Source organism: Misgurnus anguillicaudatus, chromosome 15 (assembly GCF_027580225.2).
Source record: "Misgurnus anguillicaudatus chromosome 15, ASM2758022v2, whole genome shotgun sequence".
Lineage (NCBI taxonomy): Eukaryota > Metazoa > Chordata > Actinopteri > Cypriniformes > Cobitidae > Misgurnus > Misgurnus anguillicaudatus.
Window position 1 is genome coordinate 24,003,761 of NC_073351.2, and position 23,781 is coordinate 24,027,541.

Sequence of the window (23,781 nt, forward strand, 5' to 3'; positions counted from 1 at the left end):
TTTTCGATGCTGGTAAATCTCCCCCACCTACTCTCCATTTTTTAATAGCAGCTCAAATACTTTGGATTCAAATTGCTTCTGATTTCATAGCACCTGATTCGCTTCCCTCAAATCACTCACAAGAGGTGTAAAGATCCTGCTGTGAATGATAAAACCAATGCTGACAAACCATTTCTCCACATAGGAATACAAAAATAACTAATATTTAGAGGTTTTAATGTGCCTGTAATAATTCTCCACGAACAATGTTTACTCACTTTTCCTCTACTCTCGTAATTTCCTTTTATTTCTCACTCACCCATTGTGCTTATTCTCTTTCCTAATGAAAGTTTATAAAAAAACTTGAGGCAAGGCAGGATATCTGGGTATCTGTTAAGGTTGCCACATCACAGAAACAGACAAACATTTCATCTTCCTGCATAGCATTATCAGACCTGGGTTTCTTTTGTCACATACATTTATTACATACTGTACATACATTTATTTGGCAGATGCTTTTATCCAAAGTGATTTACAGTGCATTTAAGCTACATTTACACTATACGTTTCCTTGGATTGAACCCATGACCAGTTGAGCTTCAAAATAGGAAGTCAGATAAACATGAACCTTACAATTTACTTTATATTAAAAGATACTAAACATGTTTTTCGAATTATTGTAAGGGAGTTTTTCCACAGAAGGCAATTAAAGCTGTATTTCTTTACAGACATGGAACATTAAATCAACCTGACCAGTAAACAGACTTGATTCATCAAAAACATCTACCCACCTTGCATTCATTCTTCACGCTCTATCCCGCCGAGCAGAGGCGACGAGACTCTAGGGCAGTGTTTATTTCAGAATACATGGCAAGCAATTAAAGAGATGTTCACCTAAGTGTCTGGGTGACAGGAATAGGTACTTGCTACAGATGAACCAAAGACGAATCAATACTGCAGGGAAGACAGAAACAGCATGAGGCGGAGCAGTAGAAAAACAAGACTGTTAGACCCAAGTCCTTTACGTAATTGTGCAGGTTATTGGATGTATTGAGTGAACAAAGATGATAACGGTTTTGCAGAACGCGACTGTTCTGGACAGATGCAGGGTGGCCGAGCAGTTATTTGTGGCTTAGAGGAGTCATGAGTGCAGGTGGTGAAGTAGCGTAGAGGAATTGGTGGTTTAATTTCATGGAAATTAAGTAAGATCTGGTTAAGAAAATGGAAGCAGTGAGGGCTTGGTGAAAGAGAAAGTGGTGACATCTAGTATTTGGGCCCTGTCCCAAATAGCACCCTAAACACTCCGGTCTTCCTAAGTCTGCACTTTCGGGACTTAATGCTGTTTGAATGTCGGGAAGAAGTCTGCCGCATAGCATCAGGAAAAGTGTGAGTCAAGGGTGCATATTGACCAGAAAGGGGGTGCCCATGAGCACCCTTTAAAAAACTAAAATGACCAATGTGACACCCTACGGTCTTATGGAATTAATGGAATTGCGTCGCCATTGTAAATCCACAAGACTGCAATCCGCATGAAGTGTGTCATTTGGGATGCAGCCGATGAGGAAGCAGTGAGACTTTGGAGGAAGAGGAAGCAGTGAGCATTTGGAGAAAAAGGAAACAGTGAGGGTTTGTATGAAGAGGAGACAGTGAGTGTTTGGAGAAAGATGAAGCAAGTAAGAGTTTGGAGGAAGAGGAAGTAGTGAGGGTTTGGAGGAAGCAGTGAGGTATTCAAGGAAGAGGAAGTAGTGAAGGTTTGGAGGAAGAGGAAGCAGTGAGGGTTTGAAGGAAGCAGTGAGGTATTCAAGGAATGGGAAGCGGTGAAGGTTTGGAGAAAGCAGTGATGTAATCAAGGAAGATGAAACAGTGAGGGTTTGGAGGAAGCAGTGAGGTATTCAAGGAAGAGAAAGCAGTGAAGGTTTGGAGAAAGCAGTGAGGTATTCAAGGAAGAGGAAGCAGTGAAGGTTTGGAGGAAGAGGAAGCAGTGAGGGTTTGAAGGAAGCAGTGAGGTATTCAAGGAATGGGAAGCGGTGAAGGTTTGGAGAAAGCAGTGATGTAATCAAGGAAGATGAAACAGTGAGGGTTTGGAGGAAGCAGTGAGGTATTCAAGGAAGAGAAAGCAGTGAAGGTTTGGAGAAAGCAGTGAGGTATTCAAGGAAGAGGAAGCAGTGAAGGTTTGGAGGAAGAGGAAGCAGTGAGGGTTTGAAGGAAGCAGTGAGGTATTCAAGGAATGGGAAGCGGTGAAGGTTTGGAGAAAGCAGTGATGTAATCAAGGAAGATGAAACAGTGAGGGTTTGGAGGAAGCAGTGAGGTATTCAAGGAAGAGAAAGCAGTGAAGGTTTGGAGAAAGCAGTGAGGTATTCAAGGAAGAGGAAGCAGTGAAGGTTTGGAGGAAGAGGAAGCAGTGAGGGTTTGAAGGAAGCAGTGAGGTATTCAAGGAATGGGAAGCGGTGAAGGTTTGGAAAAAGCAGTGATGTATTCAAGGAAGATGAAGCAGTAAGAGTTTGGAGGAAGCAGTGAGGTATTCAAGGAATGGGAAGCAGTGAAGGTTTGGAAAAAGCAGTGATGTATTCAAGGAAGATGAAGCAGTAAGATTTTGGAGGAAGCAGTGAGGTATTCGAGGAATGGGAAGCAGTGAAGGTTTGGAAAAAGCAGTGAGTGATTCAAGGAAGAGTATTCAAGTGAGGTATTCAAGGAAGAGGAAGCAGTGAGGGTTTATAGAAAGCAGTGAGGTATTTAAGGAAGATGAAGCAGTGAGGGTTTGGAGGAAGAGGAACATTGAGGGTTTGGAAGAAGTAGTGAGCTACTGAAGGATGAGGAAGCAGTGAGAGTTTGGTGTGTACTGAGTTCTTTATAGATTACAGGAACTTCATTAATTCACTGTTCATGGTACGCAAAGAACACAAACATCACGGCGCATTCACACGGAGCGTCAGCGTTAACGCTTCCCATTCACTTTTAATGGTTGATGTCATGCGTTGGCGAACTGAATTGTGGATCCGTCGGCGGCGCGTCAGTGCCGTTGCTCGCGGCAGAAGTTGAACATTTTTCAACTTTTCAAGCGGCAACACGTGCGTCAGCCAATCAGATCACCTTATGCAAATTATCTAGACAGAGCCAGCCAATTACATTTATGGAAGAACGGAGCATGTGTAGCGGCCACTGTGACAAGCCTTCTGTTAAGCGTTAACGCTTATGCCCCGTGTGAATGCGCCGGCACTGTTATAGAGGTTAAAGCCATAGAGATTTTTCATCTACATATGTGAGAAATTTTAAACATGATTTACTGTTTTTCCCCTATGCAGTGGCTATACTTAAGAAAACCTCACATCAACACTCACATCAACAGACTTTTATATAAAGTGCACCAGCAAAATAGAAAAAAGACTGACACAAGAACACACCCACTATTATGCAACAACTAAAGAGTAGAGATGGATAATTGAGAGTTAATTTGGGGGAGAGGCCCTATAGGGAAAAGGCTGTTTTAATCCGAAGGAGCTGTATGCCACAGTCTGACCTGTACATGGAGGTGAGTGTATTAATACTTGGCTTGTTAATGCATCTGTGCAAAGGGAGAAACTGACCTTTTCTCACAGGAACTAAAAGACTCTAATTAGCTGCTGAAAAGAAAGATCAAATCAACAGCTGCTGTAGACATGGAAGGAAAATACGATAGCGTGCTCAGAATCCATATATACATTCTCAGTGTACTACTCTTATGGCATGTTGATTCTTTGTTCATTAGATATTTTGTGTAGAAGACAAAATTCATGGTTTTACAATTCCTTTGGTGTGTAGGTGTGTATTAGTACATGTTACCGATATGCAAAAGGTACAAACCCCAAAGTAAACGATGATGCAAGTTATCGTCTCCAATGTAAATCTCTTTTCTTCGACACATTGATTGTAGGCAACAGTTTACTTCCTGGGATTGGTGATGTAGACAAGACCGACATTATCATAATTCCTCCCGCTTTGGACTCACAGCCTGTAAATTAACTTCAAGTTCAGACCAATCACAACATACAGATTAGCTGCCCAATCAGGGACAGTTTTGTTCACAAAATAATGTGTTTTTAACCATAAACCACGCGAACACATTGTATTATACCAAATACACAAAATAACGTTGTTTTTAGCAATGAAATAGGTGCACTTTAACACTTATTGTGGTTTTCCGCACAGGGATTAGTTTAAGCCAGGACTAGGCCTTAGTTTAATTATTAAATATAACTAGTTTTAACAAACATGCCTTACTAAAAATATTACTTGTGTGCATTTTAAGGCAAATCAAAGAGCACGGATGTATTTTAAGATATGTCAGTGCAAGTTGTTTTCAGTTTGGACAGCTCTTACATTTATTTTAGTCTAGGACTGGTCTAATCCCTGTTTGGGAAACCGCCCCATTAAGTTTAGCAGCTATGTAATAAAAGTAGATCATTTGGATCCCTTTTTCTCTTTCTTCAGAGACAGCAGAGATTATCTTCTCATAACACAGTACAGCATAAACCGGGAATTAATTTTTTATTAAGTGAGCTGGAGTTTGGGTTAAAGAGTGCTCATTTATTGCATAAGATGATCACATGTGATAATTAATCACATAAAGAAGAGATGGGGCGAAAGTAAAATTTTTCAGAAAAACTTAATAAAAAGATAATGTTTTAGAAAGAGATATATTTTTGCTTTGGTCAAAAACTCACAAGTGTAAAATTCTCAATAAATGTAAAACGACTTCAGTATAATTTCACTTTGAATATAAGTAGTGCATTTGGTACTTTTGACCCGGTCAGCTTTGATGAAAGTAACGCACAGGTGGGTCAAAAGTAACACAACAGAACTAAATAGATTTTTGTGTTACACCTGTTTTTAGTAAATATATATATACATGAATATGACCTCGTAAATATGTAACTGCAAACATACGTTGTTGTTTATCTTTGCAAAAAATAACGAAATTACATTTTCAATTTAAATTTCAGTTACATAAAATGTTTCAAAAGCAACCTGACAGTACAAACTTAAATTGTTGAGAATAAAAGATTTTTTAAACAGTTTGAACACTATGAAAATGAAATGAAATCAAATTAGAATCATATACATTTTCAACATACCAGTAATGCAACAGTATTAGCAGCGGGACGAAAGTAACACTTTTTACTTTTGTCCTGCACTGTAAAAATACTTTGCTGTCTTAAAATTTTTTTTTGAATCAACTCGGATTTACAAGTAATTTACTATTATTTATCTTGACTAAAGATGAGTTGTTATAACTACAGGTGAGTTGTTATAACTTATAAAATTAAGTTGACTTTTCTCAACTATATTTTATAAGTTGTGACAACTCATCTCTGTTGACATGACTTGTAAATCTGAGTTGATTTAACAAAAAATGTTAAGGCAGCAAAGTATTTTTTACAGTATACATTTAAACCCAATTAACTTTATTTTGAAAAACTTTGAGAAGTCAAATTTCAGGATGTGCTGGAACACTTAATAACCTGAGGATTGATCAGTACTGTAACACATGAAATGAAAATGAAAAACACAACACGTTATAAAAAAGTATTATTAATATTATTAAATGTATTAATTTAAAATGATTAATTTACTTATCATGGTTGAAAACAGCTTTTTGGACCCACACACGCAAAACGTTGAGGAAATAACGCAATATTTTTCAGCTCTGTCGAGGGTTGCGTGCTAAAGATGCTGTCATAGTTTGAAATGCAAATCTTATCAGGGTTTGGAAAAAATCGCTTTGTTATTTTCATCCCATGTTTTTTCGCCCCGGTTCTCCTCTATACTGAAAAACATCCTTGTTGAACTTACATTTTTAAGTTTAATCAACTTGAATTTACAATTCATTTAAACTTTCTCGACTAGCTATAAATAATAAAAATAAAAACTTGATAACTTAAGCTAATTCAACTTTAACTTCATAAGTTAGGTGAGGCCTGAAAATGCCTGAATAAAAAACTGGTTGCAGCACACACATACCGGTAAGAAAAGTCTTGACAGATTTCTTCTCTCAAATCTTAAACATGCTGACACTATAAGATTTTTATTTAACTCCCATTTCTATAACAGTTTTACAATTCGGCTTCACCATTCAAATTAGAAGAACGTAACAAACTATGTAAAACATAAAACAATGCTAATAAAACTTGCAGCATTACATAAAAATAAATCAGACACTGCCAAACCAAAAAGCTGTTGTAACCTCTCATTTCAAAAGGATTAAAACCCTCAGTCTCTGGAGGCAATAGTTCATTTGTACTGGGAGTGACTCACTTTGTCTGAACCATCAGCTCTCATAATGACTTGCTCCTCGCACAGTGCAGTGCGGCGAAATAGCAGAGATTGGAGGGAGTCTATAAGCGGTGTGGTAGCAGCAGTAGGGCTCCCAGAAGTATGGACAGGAGAGCTCGGAGAGCAGAAAGCGCCTCTGTCAGAAACCGGGAAAGTGCCACGGAGATATAAATTAGCCTATGTTGTTGAAGGGGTCCCCAGCTGGCTCCCTTGCACACGGAGAATAATTACACCGATTTCCTTTCCCCCTACCTGCCACTGCCAGACATCAGAGTCAACAAGTTGGAAATAAAACCCAGTTATCCTTTCTCACAGCTGTGCACCTTAGCCTGTTGATGTATTATTTCACATGCAAGCATACACAAATAAACCCAGGCACTTTGCTAATTGTCCCATGCAATCGTTCTTGTAAGGCAGCGCTTTTAAGGAGGCTAAGTTACAGGTGAGGAGAGTGAGAAAAAAACACGTAGCTTTGAAAAGCTGGTAATTAAGTTAAGTTTTGACTGTTTCAAATTCCCGTTGCCTTGCTTCCCCCACCTGTCAAACGTGTTCATTATCACATCTCACCACATTAGAAGCTGTGCAAAGACGACACGATGATGATAACACAGCTATTCTGCAGATTCAAATATACCTGAAAAGAAGATAAGTGTTTGTTAATAAGAGTTACAGTTTCACACATTTAAATAAAAATAATTTCCAATTTAGAAGAACAACTGCGTTAGTGACACACTCACTTTGGTATCTATCTATCTATGTCATTCATTGTAGATGCATTCTATTGAAGTACTTGTAGTGTAGCATCAACTTTTGCAGTTTAACAACAGAGTTAGTTTCACAGTGGCTTCCCCAAATACTGCAGTAGTTTTTTCAACGATTTCCGGACAGCTCATTGTGTCCTTGTACAGCAGTTCTCTTGCAAAAAGGTGTCTGAAGGACAGGGCATAGACAGGACTGGACAGAAGTGCAGGGCATGCGGTGTGATAGACAGAAAGCAAGGGGAGGAGTCAAAGGTAGAAGCACGTTTCTCTTCTCCCTTCACTTATTCTATTCTATTAAAGTTATTTATTCCTTCATTCTATTTTAGACCTATTTATGCTTACATTGCCGCCTCATTATCCGCCAGCGGCACTGCAGGGATGACAGGGATGGTACCCCTAAAAACAGAACGAGGGATGACCCTGCCCTCCCTCTCATCCCCCTTTTCTCTCCACACACCGCTAAATTGCCTATTATTTCTCCATTTCAGCCCATCCCGTGTCCCTACTGTCGGGATGTTAATGACAGGCGAGGAGAACGGGAAAGCGGTTCCCTAGCTGCGCAGGCCCTCATTAAACCGAGTGGATGCTTTATCCTGTGGCGCTGAGCAGTTTAGGACAACACAGTAAGATTTCACCGTTTGCTTGGACTCCTCTTCGCTCACTCAATGACTTCTCAAGAGCAAAAGCATGCAACGCAGGACCCCGTCCGGGCCCCAGAGGACAACATCTCCCACAATTCCCTGTGAATATGCAAATGTGATTTAAAGGATCGGCAAGCTGTTGATGAATAATGAGAGGAGGTGGCAGGCAGGCCTGTGTCCTCTGGTGTCCCCGAGGAGGCAAAGTATAGAATTAAATGCATAAGTGGTCGCAACACTTCACAGATACAGACTGTGAGAGAATGTGGAAATGCACTCTTGGCGACAAGGGGTCTCAATACATTTCTCTCTCATAAAAGCAATAATTAGACTCAACCTTTTTAATCACTACTGAATGAGACTTTGAAATCATCTCTATCTGTCTGTCTGTCTGTCTGTCTGTCTGTCTGTCTGTCTGTCTGTCTGTCTGTCTGTCTATCTGTCTATCTATCTATCTATCTATCTATCTATCTATCTATCTATCTATCCTGGCAGAATCCGCTAAGACGAATGTGGATCACATTTAAACTTGGGTGTTTTGTGAGTACTTGAACCTGAATACAACAAATGTGACAGCCACAAGCATCACAGCGCCCCCTAACGTTTGGTTCAGTTTCTTTATTTTAACCATTTGAATTCTGACTTTCATTATTTGCAATGTTTCTACTTGCATTTTAGGGCCCTATCATAGTGTTTTTGCTAGTTTTAGCCCGACACAGTTATAATTTTCACGCCGAGCGAAAAGTTGCTTAAAAAAGAAAATGCATTTGCGTCTACTTATGCGCCCATGGCCGTGCTGGGCTGAAAACGACGTGTGTTGAGACACATTTTTGGCATTTAAAATAGGCTATGCCATTGACCAACTAAAACCTTGTCTAAAGTCAATGGCGCAATATTGTTTTTGTTATTTAAAGAGCGTGTTAATTCCTATAAGCAGGACGACGCGCGTAGACTCGTACACAAACATTTTTAAATATAAAAAATTAACGGATTAAAATGTAAAAGATTATTGTGTCTCCTGGACATGAATTCGAAGAGATTACAGGACTTTAGAAGGCGTGAAGAGCTGCTTCACCTGGTAAGCTGAATTTTTTGCTTTTAAAAATGCAAATATTGCATTTATTTTGAAATGTTTTTTTAAATGCTACCCACAGATTTATTATAGGCTATAGGATGACTTTGACGTACACTATAACTATGATGTACCTCTGGATATAGTGAGATGAGAACCATTTTTAATAATATTTTTAACTGTCACGGCGCTCTCCCAGCAGGTGCTGTAACAGCTTTTCACACGTTTGTAAATTCTTTCCTGTTTGTTACAAGTAAAGTAATTTTACTTTAAGCAAATCTTTTTGAAAATTATTCTTATAAAAAACTTCTTGTGATTACAGCGATCATGCATCATACTTTATCAGGGCTGGATTGGGACTAATTTTCAACTCTGGAGTTTTCATGCCTTAGACAGGCCCACTTTAGTTCATGATTAACTATATTAAAATAATATAATTAAATCCTCAGTAGCCTACATAAGTCTGCAATAGTGCACTGTTCTCTGCAGCAATTCATTGTATTTTTCAAATATTTAATTTCCAATTCAGTGCAAATACAGTAGCCTAAACAATTATGATTTTTTGCCATAATCGTGCAGCCCTACCATAGGGTATTTTAATATTATTAAATTAAACTTATTCATAAACTACTGAAGGGAACAAATGTGTTTGTGTTTACCCCATATTATTATTAATACACAAGCAATATTGATCAAGTATGCAGGGGAAACAGATGATTCAAGCTTTGTGACATGGTGCATTATCCTGCTGGAAGTAGCCGTCAGAGGATGGGTACATGGTGGTCATAAAGGGATGGACATGGTCAGAAACAATGTTTAGGTAGGCCGTGGCATTTAAACGATGCCCAATTGGCACTAAGGGGCCTAAAGTGTGCCAAGAAAACATCCCCAACACCATTACACCACCACCAGCAGCCTGCACAGTGGTAACAAGGCATGATGGATCCATGTTCTCATTCTGTTTAAGCCAAATTCTGACTCTATCATCTGAATGTCTCAACAGAAATCGAGACTCATCAGACCAGGCAACATTTTCCAGTCTTCAACTGTCCAATTTTGGTGTTGTGCAAATTGTAGCCTCTTTTTCCTATTTGTAGTGGAGATGAGTGGTACCCGGTGGGGTCTTCTGCTGTTGTAGCCCATCCGCCTCAACGTTGTGCGTGTTGAGGCTTCACAAATGCTTTGCTGCATGCATTGGTTGTAACGAGTGGTTATTTCAGTCAAAGTTGCTCTTCTATCAGCTTGAATCAGTCGGCCCATTCTCATCTGACCTCTAGCATCAACAAGGCATTTTCACCCACAGGACTGCCGAATACTGGATGTTTTTCCCTTTTCACACCATTCTTTGTAAACCTTAGAAATGGTTGTGCGTGAAAATCCCAATAACTGAGTAGATTGTGAAATACTCAGACCGGCCCGTCTGCCACCATCAACCATGCCATGCTCAAAATTGCTTAAATCACCTTTCTTTCCCATTCTGACATTCAGTTTGGAGTTCAGGAGATGTTTTCACCAGGGCCACACCCCTAAATGCATTGAAGCAACTGCCATGTGATTGGCTGATTAGATAATTGCATTAATGAGAAATTGAACAGGCGTTCCTAATAATCCTTTAAGTGTATATTTCCAGATAACGTAAGGTAGGACTACCTTGTGTCAAAAAAGAACAAATATATAATGGGCTTTTAATATTTTTTTACTTGAGAAAACACATGAAACTTACTTTTTTCCAATTAACTGATGAGTTTTGCATCAAATAGATTGTTGTTACTCTTGCAGTTCTCGCTATGGCCAATCCAGGCCTGTAATTTATCAGTAATTAAAACCCTGCTGATTTTACTTATTACTCCATGACTGAAATAATGACTTTTAAAGAGAACAAAAGCTTTAATTACAAACAAAAAACATTTCAATAAAATATCAACCTAGAAAATGTGAAAAAGATCAACCCAGTAACTTAGTTTTGGTAAACCATTCTCTGCAATCATGTAAAAAAATAGGTAGTTAAAATTTGGCTCCCCTTGAGATGTCAGAAGGAAACGCCCAAAAACAGCACATTTTTGCATACACATACAAAGTGGGAATTTTAACATACTGTCATAAATTATCTATATGGTATTTTGAGCTAGAACTTAACATACGTATTCTAGGGACACCAAAGATTTATTTTACATCTTAAAGAGAGAATGTTTAAGTGACATTACCTTCTCGAAGTGCCCTTCAAGGGTGCAAAAACATTGTTTGGATTTCGCCCTACGTCTTGTCCAAAGAAATGTATATTTTTTTCAAAGTGGATGTTTTGCCTGAAAAGCTTGCATGCACATAAAGGGTTTTGCAGTTGACATTTGTGAAAATAAGGCATTTAATTGCTAATTAACCTTTTCATTGCCATTAAAGTAAAATAGAGGCACACGGGTTTTGCATCTCAGTCCTTCATCTACAAATACCCTAACCTTGTGAATCACAACACAACTCATATAATAGAGCACTGGGTTGTGTAGGAGCAATGCAGACTAAGTAGAAATCGTGCCTGCTGCGTCAGCCAAGCGGCGTATTAGTTGACCCGCTGTAGTCTCACCCTGTCCATGCTGACCTATACTGCAGAGACACAGCCATCTGTCAATCACCGTGTCAGGGCATACAATCTGCAATGACCCCCGTTACACGACTCCTGACCCCTGCTGGGTACTGTACTGCTATCTACATCACCACTGTCAATACTGTGAAGTGATAAAAGCTTCTTCAGGAAGTCAAATCCTGTCATATTTTTGCTAATTAACAGGTATGCTAAGTTTGTATGAAAGAATTTTGAACTAATTAACTACAAAAAATCCCCCTAACAAACACATTTTCCTGAATGCATACACACATACAAGTATGGAGAAAAACACGCGCTCCGCACGACTGGCACTTCTAGAAATTAGCACATGCACATAAGTGCTGTAAACTATAACGGCTGTGATTTAAAAATTGCGACAGGGCAAAATTATACGGCAGTCTAATCAGCCAGACTGCTTAATATCGGTTGGGGTTTAGCAGAAATCTCCCGCTTTATTTAACCAATAGAAAAAAACCCAGTTTTGCAAAGACCACAAATCATTCTTAATAATTATTCATAACAAAGGGAAAATATTGTAACAAGTTGCTGCTCTTCTTTGTACTTTGGCAAGTAGGTGAATACTCATTTTTCAGTCGTACATTTGCATTAATTCACAGCTCTTTAAGCATGCATTGCCAAATGTGATGAAGCACATGCTGCAAAATATATACATAGAGAGAAAAAGAAAACGGCTATGCAGGAAGGTATAGAAAAGAGAGAGGATTATAAATATTAACAAGAAAGGTTATGTATAACATGCATACAAGTAAAAGAAAGTGGAAAGTTGTATAAATTATAAAGTAAAGGGGACCTCAGATGCATGGGAGATCAAATTAATATGATGTTGTGGATATATATGAGACGGAGAGAAAGACCAGGCGCGTGCGGATAAGAGATTTATGAGCTATGGAGTGGAAAGATCAGATGGAGGGATGAAGTGATAAGTGGAAGAAAAAGTGAGGCATTCAGTTTTTACAGCGGCAGTCAAACAATGACGTTCAACGGCGTTTAGAGCCGGGCAGGGACAGCCCAAGGCATTTAACTTTTACGGCACAGATGATGGAAGGCGTATGAAAGTGTGTGTGTACAAGCGCGACAACATATATCCTGCCTGAAAGCACTATGCTTTCACTTCTGATATTTCATACCGCTCATGCAAATCCTTTCTTTCATTGATGTAAATACACATTTGGAAGAGATTCCTAATAGGTAGAGCGAGAGATGTTTTTACAGGCTTGTATTTCTCTTTTTATTTCCAAGACAGACACAAATAAACCCACACAGAATCCATGATGAAAGTCGCACACACTTCAGGGTAGATGTCATGTTCCAGTGTACCCAGGATATATGGCACATTAAAAATGAATGGGAAAAGGTGGAATGTCTTGGATGGAACACTGTGTTATACCTTGCAGTGCTTCTTCACTGAATTTTTCACTTCTCTCTTCCTCTTTTTACATTTAAACAGTCTTGTTTGTTTTCAGGGGTCGTGCTATGCCCTGGCATTATGATCAGCACTAACAGAGCGAACTCCCTTTCAGCGTGCACTCACAACACCAGGTGACCTTTATAAGATCTGTAAAGATCAACACAAACATCGCCAAAAGATTTCCATATATAGAGACCGTGCAGGTCACGCATTTCATTATGTAAACTGCCCCAGCAATCATCTACCACAAGCCTGTTTTTTCCCTTTTCGTCTCACTTCAGGTTTCTGCTATAACTTGCTTCCCTATCTGACTCGGCCACCTTCTTTTAAAGCATGTGTGACCTGGACATTTAGGAGTAGTGTGACAATTTCACATCACATTCCTCTCATCAAACAGTCCGAAGAGGGATGGAAGGTCAGGGTAAGGGAAAAGATGGGAAAGAACAAGGGTTGGTTATGATGAATGTTTGATCCAGGAATGAGCCCATCAAAAAAAAAAGAAAGATAAAAGGGAAGGAGGGAAAACATTACCAATGAGATCTGAGAACTACAGTGAAAATGACTTTTTTTTATCAATAATAGATTAAATTTTAGTCTGTTCATTAAACTAAGCATATGGCATCGGAAGCCTTGGAATATAAATAGTTGCCTAAACTACTTTTATGGCTGATTCTCACGAAATACAGACTTAAAAGGTGTCCAGCATCAGATTTAAAAAAAAAAAGCCATTGAAGCCAATTTTTTTTGCACATATAAGGCCTGAACTTACTATAACCATTATTTTTAGAGGATTTTAAAATATTTCCTATAGAATTATTTATTTTTTTTAGATTATCATTATAAAAAATGATCATTACCGCAACACGATATTACATTAAATATATGCATATGTACTATGACAAACAAAATTTCAACTTTTATCTGGAGAGAAAAAATAAGAACTGCTTACCTGGTAGACATCTTGAGTGTCACAGTCAATGTCCCTTCCAACTATTTTTTTGAAAATGTTAGTTCCTTGAGGGCTTAAACAACGATTGAAAATTGTTGCGGAGGATGAGAACATTTTTCTTAGACACATTTATATTCCTTATTATTGTCTCTAAATTTACCAATGATCACCAAATACCACGTTTCTTTACTGTAAATGTTTATAGTATAACATGCACTGAAGCTTTCAATATTTTAGATGTTTTAATTATAAATTTTCCACGTCAAAGAACCAAAATCCAGTCACGGACACATTGCGGTAATGAAAATGTTCCCCTTAAATGTGAAAAATAAATAAGTAAATTGGTTTGTATGATGTCATTTGAAATCATGTGCAAAATAATAATGAAGAGATGTTTTTACCTGTATGCTTCTTATTTTGTTACTCTTACTTTGTATTAACTTTTTTAACAAAATGTTTCACGACACCTCATAAGTCTAATTTCGCGAGAATCACCCTTATGTGTCCCGAATCCCGATGGAGCTTGAAAGGAATGTGTGGCATAGGAAAAACCTGCATGCATATTTTTTAATATTTGCGTTTCACAAAAGAAAGAAGTCGTAGAGGTTTAAAACATCACGAGGGCAAAAAAGTGATACAATTTTTTTGATGAAATAATCCTTTAATCCAGAAATAGGTCTACTTCAAAATGGATATAACATTTGCTGCTTCACAGGTTTCATTTAAATGGGACGGTGCATCTGTTTCAATTTGCATATTGTATAGCGTATCATTGATTCGGAGCACGTTTATTAATACAGAGACAATGCAGAGGAAAAGAGACAGATGTCGTCATGCTGTTAAGCGTATAATGCTAGCGACTAAAAATCATCTACATCTCCGTCTGAACACTTCACCCTAAAGATTGTCCCGCGAGAGCTTCCAGAAATCTCTCCTCCGCTTAACGGCACAGGGCCGCGCGCAGGTCAAGAGACGCCTCTGCTGTCGCGTGACTCAACGTGACAGACAGGTGACAGAGATTAATAGCCCCTGTATTGACTGACTAACTTGCAGTTCCTTAACGTTGACTTGGCCCAAGTGCACAGCGCTGTTATTAGAGGTATAATTGCAAAGACATTTAAAGCGTTTTCCCTTCGGGGATGGTAGAATCCAATAAAGCTTTCATAAGAGTCGAGCCAAGACGAGGCATCGCGCACCCCGCACACACAAACACGACGGAGGGCGAAAGACGTGCAGAATTGTCTGCATGGAGAAAGTAATTGATTTATGGCGCATTGCACAACTCCGGTATATCTGATTTATTAAAAACACACAAGGAGAAGCCTTACATATGACATCTGTCCTGCCAGAGAAACACATCAGTGCACCGGTGGGTAAATGTGGACAAAGTGTCCACATCAAACTGCTGCACCGTAATAAACTGCATACTGCACTGTTTGCAGGTTGGTGAACATGAATATCTATGAGAGAATTTGTGCATTCACTTTTGTTTTGATGGGCGTGTAGGTGGATGAAACGGGGAGGGCTGCTGAATATGCATGGATAATCTGGGCTCTAACTCAATTGGGCAGAATGAAGTTAGCCAGCTCAGTGGACTGAGAGCCAGGGGTCAAAATAGGCCGTGCCCCCTGTCAGCAAACAGACAGGACCATGGGGGAGATACGGAGGCACAGTCCCCTCTCTCTGTCCAACACCCACAAGGGCATCAGTGATACCCGATTCAGATGATCCACCAGAAACACAGCATTTTACATTTACTGCAGAATTTATCCAAAAATATACTTGGATAATTTTATTTAAAACAACTGGAAACCTTTGAATTTATTAGACTTCGGTTTATTAATCACTTTACTAATAAAATATTTAAGTGAATGTGCAGTTTTTTGTATTTGCCAAAATGTTTTCTAACTTAACAATATTGTGTATGTTCCAAATATTGCTTGTATTTGTTAACATTAGTTAATGTTTCAGCTAACATAAACTAACAAAAAATAGTTCTAAAGCGTTTAGAACTTAGTTCTGTAATGACTTGTAAAGACGGAAGCAAACGCAGGTGTAAAAATGAAACAATGTTTATTAAATATAAACAAAGAGAGAGTATTCAAAGTCAAATGCGGAAGTAATCCAGTCCAGTGTTGTTGTTGGCAATGGTGACGATGACTACGGTGGAAGTTGGTGTTTTGAGTGCGACGTTGGTGGAGTGGTGAACAGTGGTGAAATCCAGGCTGACACGGAACATCCACACGAAGACGACGACGACAATACACATCCAACTGAAACACGTAATCCAAAACACAGGGAACAACCAAGCAACACGGAGACTGAGCAAACAATAGAATCTGGCAGGGAACAGAAAGTCAGGTGAGTTTTTATGGAGATGATGTAATGATGAACAGCTGGAGCGAGACAATCAACACACAGGTGAAAGGGATCGCTCTAACGAGCACATGGCAGGGTAAGTGAACAACACACACACACAAACATGACACGGAGGAAAACAATGGATTTTCCTACCGTGACAGTACCCTCCCCCCTAGGAACGCCCCTCGGCGTTCCCAGCCTGCTTTACCTGTTGATTGAACTCATCAATAAGGCGGTGATCCAGTATGTCCCGAGCAGGAACCCACCTTCTCTCCTCCGGACCGTAACCTTCCCAATCCACCAAGTACTGAAATCCGCGTCCCCTCCGTCTGGAGTCCAGAATACGGTTAACCGAATAAGTGGTCTCCCCATTAACAATACGAGGCGGAGGGGGAACCGGGGTATGCGGATTAAGACGGGAAGAAATCACCGGTTTAATTTTGGAGACATGAAAGACGGGGTGAACCCTCCTGTACGCAGGAGGAAGGCTAAGACGCACTGTTACCGGATTAATGATTTTGGTAACAGAAAACGGGCCAATAAATTTGGGAGCAAGTTTATTCGAGACGGAACGCATCGGAATATTCTGGGTAGAAAGCCACACTCTTTGACCGACGACGTATCGGGGAGGCTTCGACCGGTGGCGATCGGCCTTGGCCTTGGTGCGTGACCTTGCCTGGAGCAGAGCTCTGCGAGCTCTGATCCAGGTGCGGTGGCACCTCTGGACTAGTGCGTTTGCGGAGGGAACCGACACCTCGGATTCAGTACTGACAAAATTAGGTGGTTGGTACCCTAAACTACACTTAAATGGAGACATGCCCGTAGATGACACCGGCAGAGAATTGTGTGCGTACTCCACAATTGAGAGTTGCTGACACCAGGACGAAGGATTCTTGGAAACCAGACATCGCAACACCCTTTCGACGTCCTGATTGGCTCGCTCGGTTTGACCGTTGCTCTGGGGATGAAACCCGGATGAAAGACTAACAGTCGCCCCTAGCAATTTGCAGAATTCTCGCCAAAATTTGGACACAAACTGGGGACCCCTGTCAGAGACCACGTCTGTCGGGAGGCCATGTATTCGGAAGACGTGGTCAATGACAGCTACCGCTGTTTCCTTGGCTGATGGTAATTTGGGCAAGGGAATGAAATGGGTCGCCTTCGAGAACCGGTCCACTACGGTCAAAATCACCGTATTACCCTTAGAGGGTGGGAGGGCGGTAATAAAATCTAGCGAAATGTGGGACCAGGGTCTCGAAGGGACAGACAGCGGTAAAAGTAACCCATCTGGAGGACGATTGGAAGTCTTACCAACGGCACAAACCGAACAAGCCAAGACGAAGTCGTGGACGTCACGAGCCATACCAGGCCACCAAAATCGTTGCTTGACTAGAAACCTAGTTCTACTAACCCCTGGGTGACAAGCAACACTGGAACTATGACCCCACTGGAGAACGTCTGACCGTAACCCTTCCGGCACAAATAAACGGTTCGGTGGGCAGCGAGCCGGGGGCGTTACCCCTTCTAAGGCTGTCAAAACCTTCGATTCGACCTCCCATCTGAGCGCAGAGATAATGATTTTCTCTGGTAAAATAGGCTCGGGAGTAGCAGTACGATCGGAACGCTCAAAAAGACGGGATAAAGCATCGGGTTTGATGTTTTTGGAACCCGGCCGGTAAGAAAGAGTAAAATCGAAACGTCCGAAAAACAATGCCCACCGAGCCTGCCTGGAGTTAAGTCTTTTGGCAGTTCTAATGTATTCGAGATTCTTATGGTCCGTCCATACAATGAAAGGTACACCCGACCCCTCAAGCCAGTGACGCCATTCTTCCAGTGCTGGCTTGACCGCCAACAACTCTCGATTGCCAATGTCATAATTAACTTCCGCAGGAGATAAACGATGGGAAAAATACGCGCAAGGATGAACCTTTCCGTCTGAGGATGCGCGCTGGGACAACACTGCTCCTACCCCCACCTCTGACGCGTCGACCTCCACTATGAATTGACGTGAACGATCAGGGGTTACCAGAATGGGAGCTGAAACAAAGCAGCTTTTCAGTTTGGCAAACGCAGCCTCAGCTGCGTCTGACCACCTGAACGTCAAACCAGGGGAAGTCAAAGCGGTCAGAGGCGCGGCTAGTTGGCTGAAATTGCGAATGAAACGCCGGTAAAAATTGGCAAACCCCAGAAATCTCTGCAGGGCCTTGCGAGACTCTGGGGATGGCCAATCTACCACAGCCTTAACTTGCTCAGGATCCATGCGAACACCCTCAGTCGAAATGATGTGTCCTAAAAAAGAAACAGACTGTGCATGAAAAACGCATTTTTCCGCCTTGACAAAAAGCCCATTCTCTAACAACCGCAGAAGCACTCGTCGTACGTGTTGCAAATGTTCCTGGAGAGACGAAGAAAAAATCAATACGTCATCCAGGTAAACATATATGAACTGGTCTACCATGTCTCGCAACACGTCATTAACGAGTGCTTGGAAGACTGCCGGCGAGTTCGTGAGACCGAAAGGCATCACGCAGTACTCAAAATGGCCACGAGGGGTGTTAAACGCAGTCTTCCATTCATCCCCCTTCCTGATGCGAACCAAATGATATGCATTACGTAAGTCCAATTTAGTGAAAACGGACGCTCCCTGCAACCTCTCGAAAGCTGAAGACATCAACGGCAAAGGATAAGTATTCTTTACCGTGATGTTGTTCAACCCTCGGTAGTCAATACAAGGTCGCAAGGATCCGTCCTTTCTCCCCACAAAAAAGAACCCCGCCCCCGCTGGAGATGAGGAAGGGCGAATGAACCCCGTTGCCAGAGAATCAGAAATATATTTCTCCATGGCCTCCATCTCCGGAACAGACAGAGAGTATAACTTGCCCTTAGGCGGAAACGTACCTGGCAATAAGTCTATCGCACAGTCATAGGGACGATGAGGAGGAAGAGAATCAGCCCGCGACTTACTGAACACCTCCTTCAGGTCATGGTACTCCGCGGGCACGGTAGACAAATCCACTGCTTTCCCCTGAAACACAGACTCAGACACAGAAACACAAGCAGAGACAAGACAGGACTTATGACACTCCTCGCTCCAGCTGGTAACAGAACCCAGTTTCCAGTCAATTCTTGGGTTATGGGAATGAAGCCACGGATGACCAAGAACTATGGGAGAGAGAGCAGTGTCAGTAATAAAAAATGAAATAGTCTCTGTGTGGTTTCCGGAAGTGATGAGTGTGATAGGTGCTGTGGTGTACTTGATAGTGGGTAACTGATGTCCATTGAGGGCGAAGGGCGCAATCTGGTGGGAGAGTGCAGTGAAAGGTAACTTGAGCTTACGTGCTAGTGAGCTGTCGATGAAGTTGCCCTCCGCCCCCGAATCCAGAAGTGCGTGCCCCGAGTGTGACATAGTGGACCACCGTAGTCTCACCGGAAGGAGAGTGGATGTAGTAGAGGTCTTCTGTGCGGAGATCCTGCCCGATAGTAGCCTCTGTTTTACTATCGGGCTCGGTCTTTTACCGGGCACCTCTGACATTGGTGACCCGACTCACCACAGTATAGGCAAAGACCCAAGGATCTCCGCCGATTCCTCTCCTTCCAGGGTAACCGAGCTCGACCCACCTGCATGGGTTCCGGATCTGAGAGACCACCGGCGGAAACTTCGATGGGAGGATCCGTGGACTCCGCTTGACGTAGGGGCAGAACTTGAGTCTTCCTTCTGGCAACGGTAGACAGGCGTGCGTCAACCCGGATCGCCAAGTCCACCAGACCGTTGAGCGACTTCGGTAATTCCGCCATGATGATCTCTCGATGGATCCGATCCGCCAACCCATGCAGGAAATGGTCCCACTGCGCTTCCTCGTTCCACCTGCACTCCGCCGCCAGGGTACGGAACTCGATGGCATAGTCCGAGACCGACCGCTCCCCCTGCTGGAGATCCGTGAGGAGCTGGGCGGCCTCCCTCCCGGCGACGGAGCGATCGAAAACCCTCTTCATTTCTTCGGAAAGCGAGGCGAACGAGGAACAACAGCTGTCGTGGTTTTCCCATACCGCCGTCCCCCAGAGGGCAGCCTTGCCCGAGAGCAGTGAGAGCGTGAACGCCACTTTGGTCTCCTCGAGCGAGAATGTCCGGGGCTGTTGGGCGAAATGTAGAGAACAATGAGAGAGAAAAGTACGACAGTAGTTGGGCTCACCGGCATATTTCTCCGGGATCGGCAGTCTCGGTTCCTGGATGAAACTACCCCCTGGAGGTGAAGATGGTGCGGGCGGCATGGGTGGCGCAGTGGGAGGCGTGATGTTCGGAGATCGCTGAGAGAGCTCGGAAACCTTCGCCACCATTGCCTGGACGGCCTTCCGCATGTCCTCGATGGTTTGATCCTGATGATCCATACGAGCCAGAGATCGCTGGAGAAACTCTTCCAACCCGGAGATCGGCTGGCCACCTGCTGCTTCCATGTTGGCCAGATTCTTCTGTAATGACTTGTAAAGACGGAAGCAAACGCAGGTGTAAAAATGAAACAATGTTTATTAAATATAAACAAAGAGAGAGTATTCAAAGTCAAATGCGGAAGTAATCCAGTCCGGTGTTGTTGTTGGCAATGGTGACGATGACTACGGTGGAAGTTGGTGTTTTGAGTGCGACGTTGGTGGAGTGGTGAGCAGTGGTGAAATCCAGGCTGACACGGAACATCCACACGAAGACGACGACGACAATACACATCCAACTGAAACACGTAATCCAAAACACAGGGAACAACCAAGCAACACGGAGACTGAGCAAACAATAGAATCTGGCAGGGAACAGAAAGTCAGGTGAGTTTTTATGGAGATGATGTAATGATGAACAGCTGGAGCGAGACAATCAACACACAGGTGAAAGGGATCGCTCTAACGAGCACATGGCAGGGTAAGTGAACAACACACACACACAAACATGACACGGAGGAAAACAATGGATTTTCCTACCGTGACAAGTTCATGTTGATTCCAGCATTTACTAATTCATTTTTAAAATCAAAAGTTGTAACCATTAACATTAGTTAATGCACTAACATGACAGGGTTGAGATCATCCCGTCTGAAAATCTTAACAAAACAGAGTAAAAAGTAGAAAATAAAGAATGTAATTATTACAGCATTTAATTTATGTAACAGTTCATTATGTTCGAAAGGAAAATACTAGCAGGGTAGACAAATCCAGGCCTTTTTTAAATGGGCAATCCAATTGAACTGATCAAATTTTGACATGAATGGATGATTTCTGCCTTATTGTTTTCGACAAATGATTTTAAAAATTTGTAAACTGAGGATTGTGCTTAGATTTATATGCATATGAAATATCAAAAATATAAAGATGCACGATGAAGATGGACAGCTCAAAAAAGGTATCATCGTGATAAAAAGGACAAACGTATTAGAATAAATGCCCGACTTTTAAATAAAATGTATACATTTCTATATGATCACACTGTAATATTTGGCACCAGATTTCATTCTTATCACAGTCATATTTTACACACACACATTCTAAAAAAATCCAGCATGAAGTTTATACGTCTTAATTATGCAAGTCAATTCAACCTACATTTTAAAGTTTTGACTTGTGATAAGATGACATAACTTAGAAAAACAAGTTGAAATTGTTTAACTTAAAGGAATAGTCCATTTTCTTAAAAGAAAAATCCAGATAATTTACTCACCACCATGTCATCCAAAATGTTGATGTCTTTCTTTGTTCAGTCGAGAAGAAATTATGTTTTTTGAGGAAAACATTCCAGGATTTTTCTCATTTTAATGGACTTTAATAGACACCAACACTTAACACTTAACTCAACACTTAACAGTTTTTTTCAACTGAGTTTCAAAGGACTATAAAGGATCCCAAATGAGGCATAAGGGTCTTATCTAGTGAAATGATTGTCATTTCTGACAAGAAAAAAAAAATGCACTTTTAAACCACAACTTTTCATGTAGGTCCGGCCCAGTGCGACCTCATGTAAATGCGTAGTGACGTAGAGAGGTCACGTGTTATATGAAACACACATTTGCGGACCATTTTAAACAATAAACTGACACAAAGACATTAATTAGTATCATTCCACATACAACAACGTCGGAGTGGTTCTCAACACTGGGGCGGAGTTTCGTGTTCGTCCTCTGTGACCTCTTGACGTCATGACGTATTGCGTGAGGTCACGCTGGCGCATCACGACCGGACCTAGATGAGAAGTTGTGGTTTAAAAGTTTATATTTTTTATTTTTCTTGTCAAAAATGACAATCGTTTCGCTAGATAAGACCCTTATGCCTCGTTTGGGATCATTTATAGTCCCTTGAAACTACGTTGAAAAAAACTGTTAAGTGTTGAGTTAAGTGTTAAGTGTTGGTGTCTATTAAAGTCCATCAAAATGAGAAAAATCCTGCAATGTATTCCTCAAAAAACATAATTACTTCTCGACTGAACAAAGAAAGACATCAACATTTTGGATGGTGGTGAGTAAATTATCTGGATTTTTCTTTTAGGAAAATTGACTATTCCTTTAACCTCCTAAAACCTGGTGTGTCCACATACCTGTTGTACACAAACGTGGACAATTACACTGCTTCATGTTCAAAGAAAAATATTTGGTTATTATATTTATTGGTTCTTCCTAACCCCAAATAACTGGAAGAAATTTAAAATGCAAGCCAAAGCAAAGCTCGGGTTTTAGGAGGTTAAAGGTGCAGTGTGTAGATTTAAGTGGCATCTCTTCAATTCAATTTCTATAGCACTTTTCACAATTGTTTAATTGTTACAAAGCAGCTTTACATTAATAAAAGCAGGAAAACACAGAAAAAAACAGAGGACAACAAAAGTAGGATATACAACAGCTAAAATTAAACCAATGTCAGCTGACTCCATAGGGGTTGAAAAAACTCCTAGGAGAAAAGCTCCTGTAATCTAGCATTGATATTGTGAATTGTAGCACTGTAAAAAAATTGCTGTTATTTTGCAGCTGGTTGCCAGTAACTTACTGTAGAAGATAAAGTCTGAAAATTTTTCATGTTCATTTAACTTTGAACAAAATGTTGCCAGTAAATAACATAAATGTAAAATCTACAGTAAGTTACTGGCAGCTAGTTGCCAGTAATTCCCAGTAACACTGTAATTTCTACAGAAATTTTTTACAGTGAGCCAACGGCCCAGTCCACCATTTACCGTAACACACAGAGGAGCTACAGTAGCTGCCGTCATCTAAGAAAAAATACAGTGGGGAAAAAAGATGCTCTCTAGGCGTAAAATGGCGACTTCCATGTAAAGGGACCCATAGAGTATGTAGATAAAAACATCTCATTCTAAGAAAATAAAAACAATACAGTTCATTATGTAAGGTCATTACACTACTGATGTATAATATTGAATTCTGTCATTAGATGCTTCTAAAAGTTACACACTCCAACTTTAATTTGTTAAAGTAACATAAAAATATTGATTTGATATAATTTTTTACATGGCTTCCGTTTTGTAGGTTGACCCATCCATGTAACATTTCATGTAATGACATTCACATTCCCTGTTGATTAACACACACACTCCACTGATCCAAAAGCACATTTCCCCAGCATCAGTGGCAACGGCACGATCGCCTAATTTCTGTGTAATCTGGTTAGCTCTGCCCCGACCTTGTCACACACTTCACTGCTGTCATTC

The 23,781-nt window shown here is 41.0% G+C and overlaps 1 long non-coding RNA gene across 2 annotated transcripts in view; it reads right to left on the reverse strand.

The window, feature by feature from the left end:
• Positions 1 to 5,221: 5,221 nt before the first annotated feature.
• Positions 5,222 to 23,781, reverse strand: part of LOC129419438 (uncharacterized) — a 38,260-nt gene continuing 19,700 nt past the window's right edge. For both annotated transcript variants that reach the window (XR_008636518.2, XR_008636517.2), the window contains one exon: positions 5,222 to 6,922. This is a non-coding gene — a long non-coding RNA (uncharacterized lncRNA). The remainder of the gene's footprint in view (positions 6,923 to 23,781) is intronic.